General features: G+C 37.2%; 1 protein-coding gene across 14 annotated transcripts in view; it reads right to left on the bottom strand.

Moving 5' to 3' along the window:
• Nucleotides 1-19,446, bottom strand: part of DTNA (dystrobrevin alpha) — a 357,757-nt gene that overhangs the window by 177,437 nt on the left and 160,874 nt on the right. For all 14 annotated transcript variants that reach the window (XM_079108515.1, XM_079108517.1, XM_079108514.1 and 11 more), the window contains one exon: nt 8,813-8,942. The gene's annotated coding sequence lies outside the window, so the exon portion shown is untranslated. The remainder of the gene's footprint in view (nt 1-8,812; nt 8,943-19,446) is intronic.

Raw genomic sequence — 19,446 nt, 5'->3', positions numbered from 1 at the left:
ACTTCTGGAATGTTTAAGTAAGCAGGAAGTAGGTCAAGTTTTTCATATAACAGTAGTAAACCAAAGTCATGGGTATGAATCTTTTCAGTGTAATATGTAAGGTGCTATGGATTGCACTGTTTTATATTTTAAAAAGTGAATATGTTACAATCATTTTAGTGCCATTTTTTGGCATTACATATTGCATGGAATATTTATTTGTTTATGCATTTATTTATTTGGTACTGGGGATTGAACCCAGGGATGCTTTACCACTGAGCTGCATCCACAGCCTTTTAAATTTTTTAATTTTTTTTTTTTTTTTTATTTTGAGACAGGGTCTTGCTAAGTTCCTGGGGTTGGTCACAAACTTGAGATCCTTCTGCTTCATTTTCCCAAGTCACTGGGATTCTGCGTATGTGCCAACATGCTCAGCTTCAACTATTTTACTGTCTACACTGAAGGACAGTTTAGCATCTTCATGCTGTGGATTTACACACGGACACACAACAGTAAACAGGATATGGGCCAGGACGACATTCCTATTTGTTTCAGCCATATTTCCAGCATTTAGCAAATATTTAATTCTCAATAAACATTTACTGAATAGTAAATCTTCTACACATTCTATAAAACCTGAATCAACCTTATTTTATTTTATTATCTTCTTAGACCTGGAAACTTCTCTTGAAGCAAAATAAAATCAAGAACACAGGGACACAGGCCACTCTGTTGTGTGAGAGGAACTGACACAATGGGAAACTCAAAAAGGTCCTAGCTATGGCTTTACTGCTAATTCCCGGAGCAGACCTTACTGCTCTGGGCTTCGATTTCTTCTAATGAAAAATTAATGGGTCTCAGGTAGATGACCTGAAATGTCCTTCCTGATGCTTTAAATACTAGGATTCTAACATATGGTATCTAACCAAGATATCATTTGGAATAGTTGTATCTTATTTATCTCAGGTTCCCAGGTGCCTCACACAGAACCAGAAGACATTAATTTGTGTAAAGGATGTTTAAAAAATGAAGGGAAGAAAGAATGAATAATTGTTCTAAGAATGCATTAATGTTGCCTATGCATCCATTGGATTTTCCACCAAAGGAAGCAGCTCCTCTCTATAGATACAGATCTTTGCAATTTAAACAAAATCAGAGATTATTTTTTGATAGTTCAGTTTCATTCCATATACATTATTATTCTTACCCTTGGTATTTGAAAGGTGTGACTGAAAAATTCAGAATGTATTTATGTACTCCCTGAAGAAGTGCTAATAGTGTCACTATAGCTAGGGAAATTTTTATTTTGCATTTTAAACAAACCCTTTCATAAGGTATAAATAATCATTTTACAAATATTCTTCAGGAGAAAAAAGGAAGAGAGAAACTCCTGCCTTAACAAGACCTCAGCTCCTAGAGTTGATTCTAGATCACATTTAGCCCCCAAATTCTATTAGTGTACAACTTCAGACATTGTTATTTCCAGAATTACCCTCATATCAGTCAAGAAGGATTTTACATAAACAGGTCTCAGAAATAGAAGGTGTTAGATCTTTGAAACCCTTGTTGAACAGAAATAATGCTAATTTTAGCATTAACCTAAACATAAACTTATTTGACAATCAGAAAAGATCTATGTATTTTAAAATAACTTTCTCCTCAGGAAACATTTTAAATGAAAAATTCTAACATTATCTAACACATGTATCTTTATAAGATTGAATCAGAAAGTTATTTAAGAATGGAATTTTGCCAAGGCCCTCTGTCAGGAAAGGAATCTCTCCTTTTCTTGTGATGGCTGGATACAGTGTTAGAATCTTAACCACCCTAAAAGCACATAAGACTCTCTTCAAATAGGACCCTCCATACTTCATTCATACCAGAAAGAAAGACCACACTGTACTTGGTACAGGACTTACAAAGGTGAAAAATAACCAGGCATTTGTACTGGATGAAAAATTCAGAAGGGAGAAAGACAGATAATCAGAGGAATTACAACATGATGCTGTGACTACTGAATGAAGATTGCTTTGATTATTGTTGTCTACATTAGGACCTGGTTTTCTACAAAGGGCCCAAAGGGCTATGTGAATTCAGAGATAGGAGTGATATAACTGTTGATCCAGGAGGGCATGTCAATGATTTCAGTGAAAGGGCAACAGCAACAGTTGTAAGGGACTTTGAAAGATGACTAACACATTGTGAATCACTGGAGACTGCGTGCTAGTGAGGAGGATTTGGGGAGGAGGGTCTAGGCAGGAGAACCAGCATGTGCAAAGTAAAGGAGAGATTTTACAGCATGGAGAACGAGACTTAGGAAAGGTGAAAACATTCTGGGAAAGAACAGCTGATAAGGAGCAGAGGAGGGGGTAACCCTGTATTATGTATGACACACTGAGGAACGCTGGTCATAGATTTCTCTTTTTCTTTGGTACTGAGGATTAAATCCGTGGGCACTGAACCACCGAGCCACTGAGCCACATCCCCAGCCCTTTTTATTTTTTTGTTTTGAGATAGAGTCTCCCGGAGTTGCTAAGTGCCTTGCTAAATTGCTGAGGCTAGCTTTGAACTTGCAATCCTCCTGCCTCAGCCTCCTGAGTCACTGGGATTATAGACGAGCACCACCAAAATGCCTGGACATAGATTTTGTTCTGCTGTTGATGGAGCAGCCAAAACTGGCTTCGAGATAGAAGTTGGTAATGATTACATGGTCATATTGCCTACTGTTCACTATGTACCTACCATGTACCAGGAGCTGTGCTTTGTTGTTTACTAGTATTATTTTCTAGCCCTTAAAAGGAAACAGACATGTTTTTTACACAGGAAAACTGAGGCTCAGAGAGGTTAAGTCACTTGCTGCTTAATATGATACATTCTTAAGCAAATGGCATAAAAAGGATTAATGAATTTATTTATTTATTTATTTTGGTACTGGGGATTGAACCAGTTTAATCACTAAACCACATTCCCAGTTCCTTTTCTATATTTTATTTAGAGACAAGGTCTTGCTGTGTTGCTTAGGGCCTCACTAGGTTGCTGAGACTGACTTTGAACTTGTGATCCTCCTGCTTCAGTCTCCTGAGTCACTGGGATTACAAGCATGGAGTCATTGTGCCTGGCTTTAACAATGGAACTTTTAAAACATGAATTTCAGAAGAATGAAAATGATGAGATCTGAACTTAAATTAGGAAGTTGATTTGGGCAGTCATGTTTTAAAAGGAAAGAATATTAAGAACAATGAAAAGAGGGCATTTGTGTTCAAAGAAAGGCTGTTTGAGATCTGCATAAAGTCTGTTAGTCCAGGTGTGTTCTGGAATGATAAAACTTTTCTCAAACATAAAAAAAAATTGCTTCTGTATTTTAAAGTTATTTGGTGAGTATATTACATGCAAGGCAGCAGAGTATAATCATTTAGAGCTTAGGGTCTGAAGCCAGACTCTCTGAATTGGAATTTTCACTCCAACTAACTGAACCTTAGACAGGGTGGTTAGCTGACTTCAATGGGGCTTCAGTTTCCTCATATGTAAATAAAGAGTGCATGCCATCAGGTGTGTTAACACAAAATAAAGTACCTGTGTATACAAAAGGATGTCTGGCATAAGTGAGAGTTCCACAGGTATCAGCTCATCTTGCTTTGTGCCATTGCCCTCATTCACCAGCCAACTGTTTAGAAAGTTCCTGTCATATCCAAGCTCTATGCTGATTTTCAGGGATACAAGGATAGATACAGGATGATTTTTGCTTTTATAAACATTTGTTGTTTCTCGCATCACTCTCAGGGATTCAGCAATAGTGGTACAGACTACATTCTGGTTAAAATACTTTTCTGAACCAGTTGGGCAACAGTGATTTAAAATCTCTCGCCACAACTTTGTTCTTCCCCAATAAGACATTAGATCTCTGCAGCCTGAATTATCTTTGATGACAGGTGTTTCCCATGACTGCAGACAACAGTTGGCTTATTTCAGTAGCCTTTTCTACTTATGTGTACCAAACCTTCCAAAGATGAGTATTTCCACCATTGCTTTAGAGGTCTCTTTGCTAAGTCATTAGACTTATGTATTCATGTAATGTACATTTTTGGTGGATGAATTTTTCTTTCCCAATGGTATTTATTTCCAAAAATTATAACTTTAGAAAGGCTTATTTCCATAAGCTGGAGAAAAATGTTAACGATTAGAATTCTTGGTGCTGTACCAAACTAAGGGGAAGACTTGCTTGCTGAACATCGGTTATTAACTGCCTTTAAAACCACATCATAAAGCTGCTCATCCCTGTATCTCCCAGCTGCAGGATTATGATGGGGTCCAAGTAATTCTGTTCTGTTCATGATGTCATTTGCACATTGTCTGAAAGGATTCTAAATTAGGTATTGCAGGTTTAACTTTAACATTGGTTGAATAGATGAAAATTGTTGGAGAAGGGACACCATGTCCTTTTAAGTATAACCATAGTACAATAAAATGTACTATGAGCAGTTGTGATAATCTCTAAGGAAAAAATTGAAAAGGAAAATGTCTGCATAAATAAATGAGAAGGAAATGAAAGCAGCAAGGCACTTACATTTAGAATAACTAAGTAAAACACCAAAATGATAACATGAAAAACTACTTTAATACCAAGGAAGCCCCTTAGAATGAATGGGATTGTTGAAACAGGACAAATTGTTTACCTGTTGGAAAGAAAGACACTGGCATCCTGACCACTTTATACATCTACTCAGAATTTATTATAGGAAATGTGTGAAATGTTCTGATCACAAGACATCTTCAAATAGCAAATACCCATTATTATAAGACAGAGATCAGATCCCTCAGCTAATGGTGAAAAGTCCATAATAACATAAGAAGCTCTAGATTTAAATGTGAATGCCAAAATAGATGGAACTTATCATGCTAAGTGAATAAGCCAATTTCCCAAAACCAAAGATTGAATGTTCTCTCTGATATGCAAATGCTAACTCACAATAAACGGGTGGGGAAGGCAGAATAGAAGTTCATCGAATTAGACAAAGGGGAATGAAAGGAAAGAAGGGAGAATGGGAATAGGAAAGACAGTAGAATGAATCAGACAGAACTTTCCTATGTTCATATGTGAATACATGTCCGATGAAACCCCACATCATGTACAACCACTAGAATGGAAAGTTACACTCCATGTATGTATAACATGTCAAAATACACTCTACTCTCATGTATACCTAAAAAGCACAAATAAAAATTTTAAAAAGAAAATAATGAATAAAAATAAACATATTTAAACATTAAAAAATAAATAAATAAAATAGTTCCAACCAAAACAAAAAAATTGAATGCCAGAATGAGACTCATGTCCCATGAAGAAATTCTTATATTGTACACACTTGTTTATAAAATGTGAACATTAAAAATTAAAAATCATATTTGGGATATACATAAAGCTTTTAAGATATTCCTATTAATTTGACATGCAAAGTGAGAAAGGTGACAATTATTATGTTAATAGAAATAAATTAATGCTACAAAATTGTACAGCTTAGAATACAGTTTTAAATATATTGTTTAAAAGTTTTTCAGTGTTCCAAACAAAAAATATCCAGCATTTAACAGAATGAGATGATAAATCACCAATTACAGGAAATACTTGCAAAAGTCACATCTGATGAAACACTGTTATCCAAAATACACAAAAAATTCCCAAGATTCAACAATAAGAAGATAGAGAACCCAATTAAAAGGTAGGCCAAAGACCTGAATGGATACCTCACCAAAGGAGATATAAAGATGGCAAAAATATATATGAAAAGATACTCAACATCATATTCATTAGGGAATTGATAATTAAAGCAACTACATACCTGTAAGAATGACCCAAATCCAAAAAACTGACAACACCAAATGCTGGCAAGGATGTGGAGCAATAGGATACTTATTTATTATTGATGGTAATAAAAAAATGATACACCCACTTTGCAGGACCGTTCAGCAGTTTCTGATGAAACTACAAGTCCTCTTCTTGTACAATTCAGTGATTACACTCCTTGGTATTTACCCAAATGAGCTGAAAAGTTGTGTCTACACAAAAACCTACACAGATGTTTATAGCAGCTTTATTCATAATTATAAAAAGTTGGGAACAATGAAATGTCTTTCAGTAGGTGAAGAGATAAATAAAATGTGGCACATCCAGGAAATGGAATGTTATTCAGCACTCAAATGAAATGAGCTATCAAGTCCTGAAAATTCAGGGAAGGAACTTCAGTGCATATTACTAAGTGATCAAAGCCCATCTGAAAAGGGCATAGACTGTATGATTCCAATCGTATGGCACTTTGGAAAAGGAAAACTGTGGAGGCATCGAAAAGACATTGGTTTCCAGGGCTTAGTGGGGAGGGCAGATTTTCAGGCAGTGAAACCACTTCATATGACATTTTAATGGAGGAAACGTGTCATTGTACATTAGTTAAGATCCACAGAATGTACACCACGATGAACTCCAATATGACTTGGGTGATAGCAGTGTGTCAATGCAGGTTCCCAGATCGTAATAAGTGTGCCACTCTGGTGGGGCATGTGGATAGTGCAGGAGGCTAGGCATGTTTGGGGGCAGGGAGTAGCTGAGAAATGTCTGTACCTTTCACCCAGTTCTATTGTGAACAATAAATTGTTCTCAAAATTAAGGTTTATTAATTAAAAGAAAAAAAAAAAAAAAGAAATGCTCCATGGCTATTTAAAACATTGTGTGATTCCATCAGACAAAGTTCTACAATAGGCAAAACTAGTCAATGGCGATATAAACTAGGATAGTGGTTTCCTCTGGGAAACGCCTAGACAAAGGCATGAGTAGAACATCTGGAAGTGTTGGTGAAGTTCTGTTTCTTGGTTTGATTGATAGTAATCACTCTGAAAATTCATAGAAACACAAGCGTACTTCCTTGTGTTGCGTGTGTGTGTTTATATCTCAGAGTCTTAATATAAAGCATTTTATAAATGAAAAGAAACAAAAGACAAAACAAAAATAAAAACAAAATACCCAATTTTAAATTTATTTCCTGCAGATCATGTGTTTTACTGGGGAGAAGCAAGTAATCCCTGAGTGCTTTTCTTTCAATAATTTTGGAATTAAGCGTTGATGGATTAGTTAGGACACAACCGAGAAAACACTCCTAAGTATTTAAAATGGGTAGAATTTAACCCAAGGGAAATGGTTACACAGATGAGAGGTTAAATCGGTGATAGAGAACCAAGCTAAACAGTACAAGCAGCAAAACGCCCAAAGTACTACCACCCTCAGTTCTCAAGGGACCGCGAGAAGAGGCAGTGTCGCCAGAGTTTCGGGTTCAGGGTTCCTGGGGGAAGCTGGAGACAAGGGCTGGGGTTGGAGAGCAGCCTCCAGGGCTTCAGCCCCATGGAACAGAGCAGGCACAGGGCAAAGAATGGACCTCAGGGTAAAAACAGGCACAGACTGGCACCCCGGAGAATAGAGAGCTCAGAAAATTAGCTTTTCGCTTTCGTTTCCTCTTCTGGAGTAACTGCTCCACTAGGGAGAGGGATTTAATGATATCTTTGAAGTGCACTGTTTACCTCTTGGGTAGTACATTTAACAAACATCTTGAAAACGAATGAAATCTCCATTGTAGTTCTATCTCCAGTCTCAATAAACCAAATTTATGCACCTTAAGATTATGAGAGCCGGGTGTGGTGGCGCACGCCTGTAATCCCAGTGACTCAGGAGGCTGAGGCAGGAGGATCATGAGTTCAAAGCCAGCCTCAGCAACTTAGTGAGCCTCTAAGCAACTCAGCAAGACCCTCTCTCTAATAAAATATTTTAAAAAGGACTGGGGATGTGACTCGGTGGTTAAGCACCCCTGGGTTCAAACCCTGGTACCAAAAAAAAAAAAAAAAAAAAAAAAGAATATGAGAGAGTTAAGTCAAAGTGAAGTTAGTCAAAAGTGTAAAGGAAGCACACCTGCCTTTTAGGCAAGACAGGCAGTGAGCAATGTCTTGTCAGCCATGCTGCTTTATTCAGAAGGGAACATGGGTGTATTCTGATGATTTGAACATCACCCTTCTTCAAAGTGGAAAATAAAACCATACTTTGTAAACTGGTCTTAAGAGGAAGTGGAAAGTCACACAATTTCCCCAATATGACCACACTCAAATTGTCCCCATCCTTTATCCTGCTGAAAATGATAAATGTTTAAGGCTAATATTGAAATGCTAATTTGCAAGGCATCATGTCTGATGATACAAAACATATTTATTCATCCATTTTATAGCCAGGCAAACAAAATTTAATGTGTGTGTATGTGTGTGTGTACATAATTGTACACAGAAGTTAAAAAAATTGGCACAACTGAACTTAACCATGTCCCGCTTTTAATTTAGGCAATATAAAACCCTCCTACAGGTAGCTTTTGAAATGTTATCTTTATCTCACATAGATGTGTCAATGACTAAACTACCATTGACACCAGCAAATTTTCTGTCAGTTTATGCCATTAAAACATGGTTTTTATCGTATTCTGACTAATTACTCTAATATTGAGTACACTTTCTATCTTTAAAAAAATGGTAAGCTTTAGAGGAGAGGAAAATACTATGGAATTTGCCTTAGAGAAACCAGGAAGAGATATTGAGTCCATTTCTGTGTTAAACACCTCATAATGCAGATGTTTTCTGATAATAATAAAAACAAAAGGAACAGAAAATAAGTCTTTCACTGTCTAACACCTCATTAAAAGTAGAAAGGTGAAAGGCCTTGCTAATATTTAATTCCTTTTATGCAAGGAAGAGAAGCACTTTACAAGGACACAGTTCAACATCCATCTTACATCCTTCGGCTTAAACTCACCTAAAATTCCGTGAAGAAACAGCATGAACTTTCCAAAACCATCTATATTATTTTCTTTGAAATGGCTGTTGATTATGGCATTTAAAGACTCCCCAAGTGCTTCATCCAGGGACTGGTAAATCCTATATATCTGCAATGAGAAAACATATTTTTATTTAGTTAAGAAACTCACATTTACTACAGAAACAGGAAGCCAAGAATGGCAGATCTAGAATATATGTTATTTTACAAGATCCTCATACACTATTAATAAGTTTTAATATTCAACTCGGAACCTTGGTTTTCATTTATGATAAGAAATGAAATATCTTTTCCTGTAAGAATAATGGCATTTATGCTAGAAGTCCTTTCACAGATGAGGATGGACAGGCCCAGAGGGATCAAGTGATTGTCCAAGGTGAAACAACTTATTAATAACAGAAGGGAGTCTGAAACCTTGGGGTCCTACCATAACTCTTTGTTTTTGGTTAATCAGAAATCCAGAAATGGGAGACCATGGAATCTGCTATGTTTTCCAAGTAGGTAATTTTCTAGAATATTGTATCACCAGAGTTTCTACTAAAGCTAAGGAACTTAATGTTGAAGCTGGAGTCCTCAGACGCAAATGTTCTCTAATGGCATGGATACCCCATAAGAATCAGCTACAGCAAAGCAAACTAACTTATTTAATAATCAGTATGATTTATCATGTTGTGTAGTAATAACATAAACAGTAAATAGTTCACAAAATGGGCCATTCATATTTCTTAACATTTAATGGTTTTATAAGCTTTTGCCTTCTGAGAAAATTCATAGATGAAAACTGGAGGAGAGAAGCTTTGTATGGCTATGGAAATCAAATGTTAAGGGAGAAAAGAGGGAGGGGAAGGGACACATGAAGGTAAAGGGGAGAAGGTGTCTGACAGCTGTGGGGACAGAAAGGGGAGGGACAGACAGAGCACTGACTTGGGGTATGTGCCCTCTGTCCCCAGCTCTAATCCACTGCTTTCCTCTCCAACTGTGTTCTTTAACCCCGGTCATCTAAAATGACCATAATCATTATTTTAGCTGTCATGACTATTGTTAGGCATCATATGGTGTTAGGTACATAGAAAAAAATTTCTATAACAATGACTCCCCCTTCCTCTAATCCAGATTCTCAGGTAGGCTTATTATTACATAAGTTGTATGAACCGGAGATGAAGAAAATTTCATTGCACAATGAACCCCTGTTCTGTTATACCAGGGCCCAACAGTCTTCCTCTTGTGTTTATATTCTAGGGACATGCATGAATTTGGCATTTTTGAATTAAATGTATTATTACAAAAATTTCTGATATTTTGGTTTGTTTTCTTGAAGTATACACTGTTGTTATTTTTAAAATTGGGTTTGAAGTAGATTAGACCTATGTATTTGGGAATACATTATACATTAAAATGTTGCCCCTCTCACCATGAATGCAGCCCTCCAAGCCACAGTGCCAGGAAATAAACAGAAAACCATGCAATCTTATATTCTTTCCTGTAAGGTCATATGTGCACGTATGTGTGTGTATATGTGGAATAAAGTGACCACACATAGATAAACATATCTAGCTCTATTTGGCAAACTAGAATCATTCAAGAAATCCCTTGCTGTTGGCCTCGTGACCTGTTAGGATCTTGTTGCTGGTTGTTGCTCCTTCACCTGTCAATCTTGAGGTGGGTGCTTTGCATGTTCGATTTTTGCCTAGCTCCTGGGTCACCCTGGGCTGCAGTGGACAAGGAGGGAGACAAAGTAGAACTCAAACAGTGAGCTGGGTGACCCAAGTTGACTGGGATCTATGACTTTAACAACAATTGCACCTTGGATGATTTGCTGACTATGAGCCAGCTTGAGTTTTTGCCACTATTCCTTCACCATAAAGAGACCCAGTAACAGCCTGTAGCTCTGGCAGTGATCAAAAGCAGGTGTCTAATCTGGAGGCAGCTCCATCTCTACTACTCCTAGCTTTGTTCCCTGTGGGACCCCAGGATACACAGAACTGAATATAGATAATTCTTTCCACGTCTGAACCTGAGGGTGGCTGCCTCCCAAACTGCCAGTGAATCAAAGCCATCGATCCTACTCTCTCTCTCTCTTACTGCAGCCTATTGGACACTTGTGAAGCAAAATTCTCACAGGAACACTCTGTGGGGACAGAAAATGATACCTTTTTTTTTTTTTTTTCCTTAAAAGTTTACTTAAATACTAGGTCAGGTAACTTAAATTCTAGGCTGGCTAACCTAGGATATCTAATTCAACTAGAAGTTAAAATTTAGTACACTGAGATAAAATAAAAATAAGGTCTCCTTTACCTAGTTCCCTGACAAGATTTCAGGCAGAGTTCCTACTGGAGTTAGGAGTCGATATCACACCGCAGACTACTACAAGAGAAAGAAGTATTTTGCTCTATTTGGGGCACCATATTTTAGGCATATAGGTTGAATGGAAGTTGCAGGATTTTTGCTAAATAAGAAAACTCCTTAAATTAGAGCATACACAAATGGAAAGACCTTCACACTAATGGTATTAATATAGAGACTTGATAGTCACTGCAATGTGGGATTTGGTAAGGGCCACCCAGCCATTACACAAGGCTGGGATACGTGGTCACTCCAATTCTAATTCCATGGGACCAAGCCAATTATGAGACTCAAGTAGAGTTAGCATTCACATTACTATTCAAGTCTGGGCCAGTTCTGATCTTCCCACTTAAAACAGCACTCCACCCTCATTCTCTAGTGGTTACCTTGAAATATTTTCCTGCATAGCACTTCCAACTTTCTAATGTATTATTTATTCATTGTCTCTTCATACTAACATATAAACTCTACAAAGGCAAAGCTTTTGTTCCTTATTGCACTTCGGACGCTCAGGGTGATGGCTAGCACAGAGTAGGCCTGCAGGAATATTTATTGCAAGAACACACAAGCCCATAAGTGAATGAAACCTTGTTGGTTGTCACCAAATTTAAATCTAAGAAGAAATGTGCATGTTTTTAATCATAAGATTTGCAGATCAGATTTGGTTTAATATTGATGATTTTATCTATACATGCCCTGGAAAAAAAAACAAAGGAGGGTAAAATGTAAGATTAAATAACATGAATGCAATAAAGAAGAAATCTTATTATTTTTCTTCTTCTAAAATTTGCCTCCTTTTCTTATAAAGACATTAGGTCCAATCTCCTCTCTGTTAACCCTTATGAACTTGCACCACATTAAAATAATTTCATCCCAAGCTGAAGAATTCACAGGAATTTTATTCACACTGAAACAAATGAGGAAACCAAGTAGTCATTTTATCTATTTTCATTATTATGTAGGAATATGCAGCAGAAACACTAAGGGAAGAGGGAAATGGGTAGTCACCAGGACTTACACTGTAGGTTTTCCTTTTTGGTTAGTTATGCTTGGGATACTGGGGTGCCATGGGTCTACCTTATTAGATTTCAGTGAATGGAGAACAATTTCAGATCCTTGGGTTAGAAGATAATGTCCATAAATTTGCAAAGGGTGGACCAAAAAAAAAAAAAAAAATGCAAGCATGAGAGACATATGGCATTCATAAACATATAAAACTTGGTAACTTCTGGAGTTTGACACTGTCGGTTGACATAAGTTGTAGCAATTATTAAAACGGTTTGGTTAAGCGCTCTTAAAGTCATTGGAGACATGGTAACAACTTGTCCAAATGATTTCCAAACAACTTACTTAGGTCCTGCTTTTTTTTTTTTTTTTCCCAGCAGCTCTATGCCACTGACTTAAAGATGGCATGCTAAGATTTAACCTTGGCTAAGCTTGGGATTCCTGTTAACCCTCTTCTGCAAACACAGCAGCCGGATAATCGTTTACAATGATGAGAAGGCTGGGAGAGAAGGAAAAACTTAGGTCTGAAAGGTCTCTCTTCTTCTGTTATGGAAAGAAGACTGAACTACAATTAGAAGACTGGGTTTTCTTTCTGTCTTTATTCCTAACTAGCTGGGCAAGCTATTGACTCTTAACTTTGTTTCAGTTTTCTCATTAGTAAAATGAAGGTATTGGTCTGGACCACTGGTTTTCAACCAGCAGTGGTTTTGCTCTTAGCCCCAGGGACATTTGGCAATATCTAGAGTATTTTCAGTTGTGAGGGAAAAGTGGGTACAACTGGCATCTGGTAGGTAGAGGTCGGGGTGCTGCTAAATATCCTGCAGTGTCCAAGATGGCCCCCACTCAATGATGAACCAGTCCAGAGTGTACCAGTACTAGGTTGAGAAACTTTGGTCCAGATGGCTTAAATCCCTCTCAGTCCTAAGACCATACTGTAATTTTACCATGGGTCCATCCAGACCTCCAATGTTGCACAAGCTGAGCCTAATTCACCACTGAAGTTACCTGGCTTATACACCATACTGATTTCCTGTCTGCACCCTCCAGCTCTCCTCTCACACCTCCTTCCTACTGCAGTTCTTAGTGTTGCTATGCCTTTGAGGTCCTTCATTAGAGCACCTGTTGTCATGGAAAATATAAATATTCTTTTTCCTATAAGAACAGGTGCAACTTGAGGGCAGGAACAGTTTTGTCTATTTCTTCATTTTCTCTGGGACATCACCTTTGATGACTAATAGTCTTCACTAAATGTTTGTTCAAGTAAATGGTTGATAATGGAATAAATGGCAAACATGAAGAGCTCAGTGGTTTCTTGCCTGGGTCCTTCACAGAGTTGCTGTATACATTTATTCAGATAATTTCACCAGATTATTAGTTACTGGCCTAGGAATGTTGAAGCACCTTAGGAAGCTGCATTAAAGTGGATTTGGATTCACAGCCCTTGAGGTAAAGGTGGAGTCACCCCAGACACAGGGTATTACGTCAGTCAGGTTGATGGCTGCTGCCAAATGAGTCTTTTGGGACATGAAATTAGTGTTTAGGGATGCTTAGTGTTTATCCTCTCTTTTAAGGGCTTGCTCTTGTTGACACAAAGCTCAGCCAGAGAACGAGGAAGGTTTTGGGTGTCTACACATATTCCTATAATGGGCAAAGATTGTTACTGTAGGCCCACAGCAGAGAGAAGCTGCAAATGTGGCAAGTTAGCTGTTCCAATCTCCTGTGGCCCCATCATGGAAGGGCAAGATCACATCAGGTGGACTCCCCACTCTTGGGATTTGGATCCCGAAGGGAAGTGCTATTAAGACTGACTGCCAGCCCAGTGCAATGATGCACACCTGTAATCCCTGCGACTTGGGAGGCTGAGGCAGGAGGATCGCCAGTTTTAGGCCCACCTGGGCAATTTAGCAAGACCCTGTCTCAAAATAAAAATCAAAAAGGGCTGTACATGTAGCTCAGTGGAGACATGTTGTTTAGCCTGTACAATTTCTGGGTTCAACACCCAGTACTGGAGAAAAAAGGACTGGCTATATCTGCTCTTATGGTCTATGGCCATCTTAATTCTGTGACATTTTTATGTCTTTGGCCAAACAATCAGGAAAATTCATCTAACTCAGGGGAGCCTGTGATTCTATAGTTTCTCATATAGTTTCTCTCTATCATATACCCTATGATTGAAGCGTCCTGGGTATAGGTCATCATTCTAGAAATCCAGACATCTGTACAGGAAAAAGTAGAGCCACTGCTGTGCCCTACTGTTTCAGTTCCTTGCTTTAATACTTACTCCCTATGACATACAGCAAGACAGTGAGAGAGACTGACACATTAGACCCAGAGACCTTGAGCTACTAGAAGAAAAGTATTTTTCTTTTAAACAAAATGTGTAAGAAATGTGATTGTTAGTTTAGTTTAATATATAATGGGACAGGAGTTTGCAATATATTAAATTCTCCATCATGTTGGTTTAGGAACTGACTTCCTCAACAAGACTTCTAAAGTACAAGCAGTAAAATCCAAAATCAATAAATGGGATGGTATCAAACTAAAAAGCTTCTTCACAGCAAAGGAAACAATCAAGAATGAGAGAGAGAGCCTACAGACTGGGAGAAAATCTTTGCCACCTGCACCTCAGATAGAGCATTAATTTCCAGGCTATATAAAGAACTCAAAAAACAACAAAACAAATAAATAAACAAACAAATAACCCAATCAATAAATGGGCTAAGGAACTGAACAGGCACTTCATAGAAGAAATATGAATGGTCAACAAATATATAAAAAATGTTCAACATCTCTAGCAATTAGAAAAATGCAAATTAAAACTAGACTGAGATTTCATCTCACACTGTCCGACAATTATTAAGAATACAAGGAACAATAAACGTTAACAAGGATATGGGGGAAAATGCACACTCATATATCGCTGGTGGGACTGCAAGTTGGTGCAACCACTCTGGAAAGCAGTATGGAGATTCTTCAGGAAACTTGGAATGGAACCACCATTTGACCCAGTTATTCCACTCCTCCATATATATCCAAAGGACTTAAAATAAGTACACTACAGTGACACAGCCACATCAATGTTAATAGCAGCTCAATTCACAATAGTAAAGCTATGGAACCAACTTAGGTTCCTTTAAAAGATGAATGGATAAAGAAAATGTGGTACATATACACAATGGAATATTACTCAGTCATAAAAAAATATGGCATTTCTGGTAAATGGATGGATCTGGAGATGATCATGCTAAGTGAATGATAGTCAATCATGCTAAGTGAAATACCCAAACTAAAGGCCAAATGTTCACTCTGATATGTGGATGTTAACACACAATGGGTTGGGTTGGAGAAGAGAAGTTCCTTGGTTTAGACGAGGGGAATGAAGGGAAGGGAGGTAGGATGGGACTAGGAAAGGCAGCGGAATTAATTGGATATAATTTTCCTATGTTCATATTTGAATACATGACAGTGAAACTCCACATCATGTTTATTCACAAGAATGGGATCCAAATTAGAAGAAGTTATAATCTATGTATGTATAATATGTCAAAATACACTCCACTGTCATGTATATCTAAAAAGAACAATAGTAACAAAAGATAGCAAGAAGGTATTTGACCAAATATAAGAAAGTAGCAGAGAATTCAGTTTCAATCAATATTTTACCAACAAGGATAAAAAAATCATACTTCATCACTCAGGTTAAAGTAAGATAAAATAGAAAGCACAACATTTGGACAAAATAGCTGTCAAAAGGAATGGATGTATACCTTCAGCAGTGAGTGCAGAATTTCTTACACCATGGAGCCAGAGACCTGCTGACATTCAGGAACTCTTAAACAATATGACGACTTGCCTGTCAGTCTCAGTTCAGTTTGGTGTTCTGTCAACTGTTTTACAGGTGCTGAGAAGGAAGGAGGTGATTTATAAAGGGTTTCTCAGCTCTGTTTCTTTCACACCTTTTTCTGCCTACGTTTCCACCTTCATGATTCTTCCTGTTGAATCTCACTGAGGTTAGGGCAGTGGCTTACCAGATGATATTAATTTTAAAAGGACACGTCCCTGATATGATATATTTAATGACATATTGCACTTGGGCAACCTCAGCAGAGGAGCTCAGCTGCTAAGAACTCAAGGACTTACACATATTTCTTCTTTTGTTAGACAAGTAAGAATGGTTAGCTCAGATGCTAATATTTAAGAAAAAAGCAAATTTAATTTAAAAATAGAATGAGGTGGCAAGAAACTAATAGAGCTTTTAGCTTTTTTAATTGCAGCAAATTTCTTTATGGGAGAAGTGGAAAATATGATAAACTATGAAGAAAATTATATTGCTTACATTCCTTCCCAGAGGAAATCCCTACAAGATTTTTGCACACTTACTTTCAATTGTATATACATGTATATAAATATGTAGATATGTGTGTGATTATGTGTATATATACCCACAGGTATATGCACATATATACACAACACATAATTTTTAATGAACTTGAGGTATTATAATCTAGATATGACTTTGTTCCAAGCTTTTTCTTTTTTTTTTTTTTTAAGCTTTTGGTGTTTGATTGCTGGTGATTTATACATATTCAACATAAAAACTTCTTTTTATGGATATGAGGTTGCTTTTATGCAATTTGCTAATTGAAGTCTGTGAACATATGACCACATGGGACATCAGCCTTCAGTGAGAGCTTCTTTATTTTACTTGTGTATTTCATGCACACATTCAGTCAGAACAGATTTCTGCTACATTCCAAGGTAAGGCAGTAGGTCATCATTTCACTTTTATAATACAAACATCTTCTGTAAAAATCCCAAGTATCCCAAAATATCAAAAAAGAAAGTCATTTTCTCAGAAAACATTTCAAGAAAGTGATTATCTCATTTTGCATCTTTTGGGGAAATACAAGTACAGAACCAATGAGAGTCTCATTTTCTTATATAATTACTAAACATAAGTGTAATTGAAGTTTTCTTAGAAGAAAATCTCTGTATGAATAAAGGCAGGGCAATATGCAACTAAACTCAAGTACAGGCAGATACTACTGCAGAGCGTTGAACTCATTAAATCCTCGAACTTTTGATGTTGAAATTAACTCCAAGTAAGGAAGAAAAATGTTTATTTTGTCCCTTGCATCTAAGCACTACCATGAAGTTGGTCAAAAAGAGAATTAAGTTGAATTTTGAAGGATAACTAACAATGTGACAAAGATTAGTCCAATTAGTTTCTTTTTTTTAATTTTATTTTATTTATTTATTTTTTATTATAAACAAATGGGATACATGTTGTTTCTCTGTTTGTACATGGCGTAGAGGCATTCCATTTGTGTAATCATAAATTTACGTAGAGTAATGTTGTTTGATTCATTCTGTTATTTTTTCCCTTCCCCCACCCCTCCCACCCCTCTTTACCCTCTATACAGTACTTCCTTCCTCCATACTTGCCCCCCTCCCTAACCCTAACTCTAACCCTAACACTAACCCTTCCCTCCCCCCCATTATGTGTCATCCTCCACTTATTAGCGATATCATTCGTCCTTTGGCTTTTTGAGATTGGCTTATCTCACTTAGCATGATATTCTCCAATTTCATCCATTTGCCTGCAAATGCCATAATTTTATCATTCTTTATGGCTGAGTAATATTCCATTGTATATATATACCACAGTTTCTTTATCCACTCATCAATTGAAGGGCATCTAGGTTGGTTCCACAGTCTGGCTATTGTGAATTGAGCAGCTATGAACATTGATGTGGCTGTATCTCTGTAGTATGCGGATTTTAAGTCCTTTGAGTATAAGCCAAGGAGTGGGATAGCTGGGTCAAATGGAGAGTCCATTCCAAGTTTTCTAAGGAATCTCCACACTGCTTTCCAGAGTGGCTGCACTAATTTGCAGCCCCACCAGCAATGTATGAGTGTACCTTTCTCCCCACATCCTCGCCAACACCTGTTGTTGCTCGTATTCTTGATAATCGCCATTCTAATTGGGGTGAGATGGAATCTTAGGGTGGTTTTGATTTGCATTTCTCTTATTACTAGAGATGTTGAACATTTTTCCATATGTTTGTTGATTGCTTGTAGATCTTCTTCTGTGAAGTATCTATTCATTTCCTTAGCCCATTTGTCGACTGGATTATTTGAATTCTTGGAGTAGAGTTTTTTGAGTTCTTTATAGATTCTGGAGATTAGTGCTCTATCTGAAGTATGATTGGCAAAGATATTCTCCCACTCTGTAGGCTCTTTCTTCGCAGTGCTGATAGTTTCCTTTGCTGAGAGAAAGCTTTTTAGTTTGAATCTATCCCAGTGGTTGATTCTAGCTTTTATTTCTTGTGCTATGGCAGTCCTGTTAAGGAAGTCTGATCCTAGACCAACAAGGTGAAGATTTGGACCTACTTTTTCTTCTATAATCTGCAGGGTCTCTGGTCTGATTCCGAGGTCCTTAATCCATTTTGAGTTTAGTTTCGTGCATGGTGAGAGATATGGGTTTAGTTTCATTCTGTTGCATATGGATTTCCAATTCTCCCAGCACCATTTGTTGAAGAGGCTATCTTTTCTCCATTGCATATTTTTGGCCCCTTTGTCTAGTATGAGAAAATTGTATTTATTTGGGTTTGTGTCCGTGTCCTCTATTCTGTACCATTGATCTACCTTTCTATTTTGGTACCAATACCATGCCGTTTTTGTTACTATTGCTTTGTAGTAGAGTTGAAGATCTGGTATTGCTATACCCCCTGTTTCATTCTTCCTGCTAAGGATTGCTTTAGCTATTCTGGGTTTCTTATTCTTCCAGATGAATTTCATAATTGCTTGCTCTATTTCTGTAAGGTACGTCATTGGGATTTTAATTGGAATTGCATTGAATTTGTATAGCACTTTTGGTAGTATGGCCATTTTGACAATATTAATTCTTCCTATCCAAGAACATGGAAGATCTTTCCATCTTCTAAGGTGTTCTTTAATTTCTTTCTTTAGTGTTGTATAGTTCTCATTGTAGAGGTCTTTCACCTCTTTTGTGAGATTGATTCCCAAGTATTTTATTTTTTTCGAGGCTATTGTGAATGGGGTAGTTTTTCTAATTTCTCTTTCTGAAGATTCATCACTTATGTATAAAAATGCGTTGGATTTATGGGCATTGATCTTGTAACCTGCTACTTTACTGAATTCACTTATGAGTTCTAAGAGTTTTCTGGTGGAATTTCCAGGTTCCTCTAAATATATAATCATGTCATCAGCGAGCAGGGATAGTTTGAGTTCTTCTTTTCCAA

The sequence above is a fragment of the Sciurus vulgaris genome (assembly GCF_902686455.1).
Source record: "Sciurus vulgaris genome assembly, chromosome: 13".
NCBI classification, from domain to species: Eukaryota; Metazoa; Chordata; class Mammalia; order Rodentia; family Sciuridae; genus Sciurus; species Sciurus vulgaris.
This window is presented reverse-complemented; position numbering and strand designations above follow the sequence as displayed.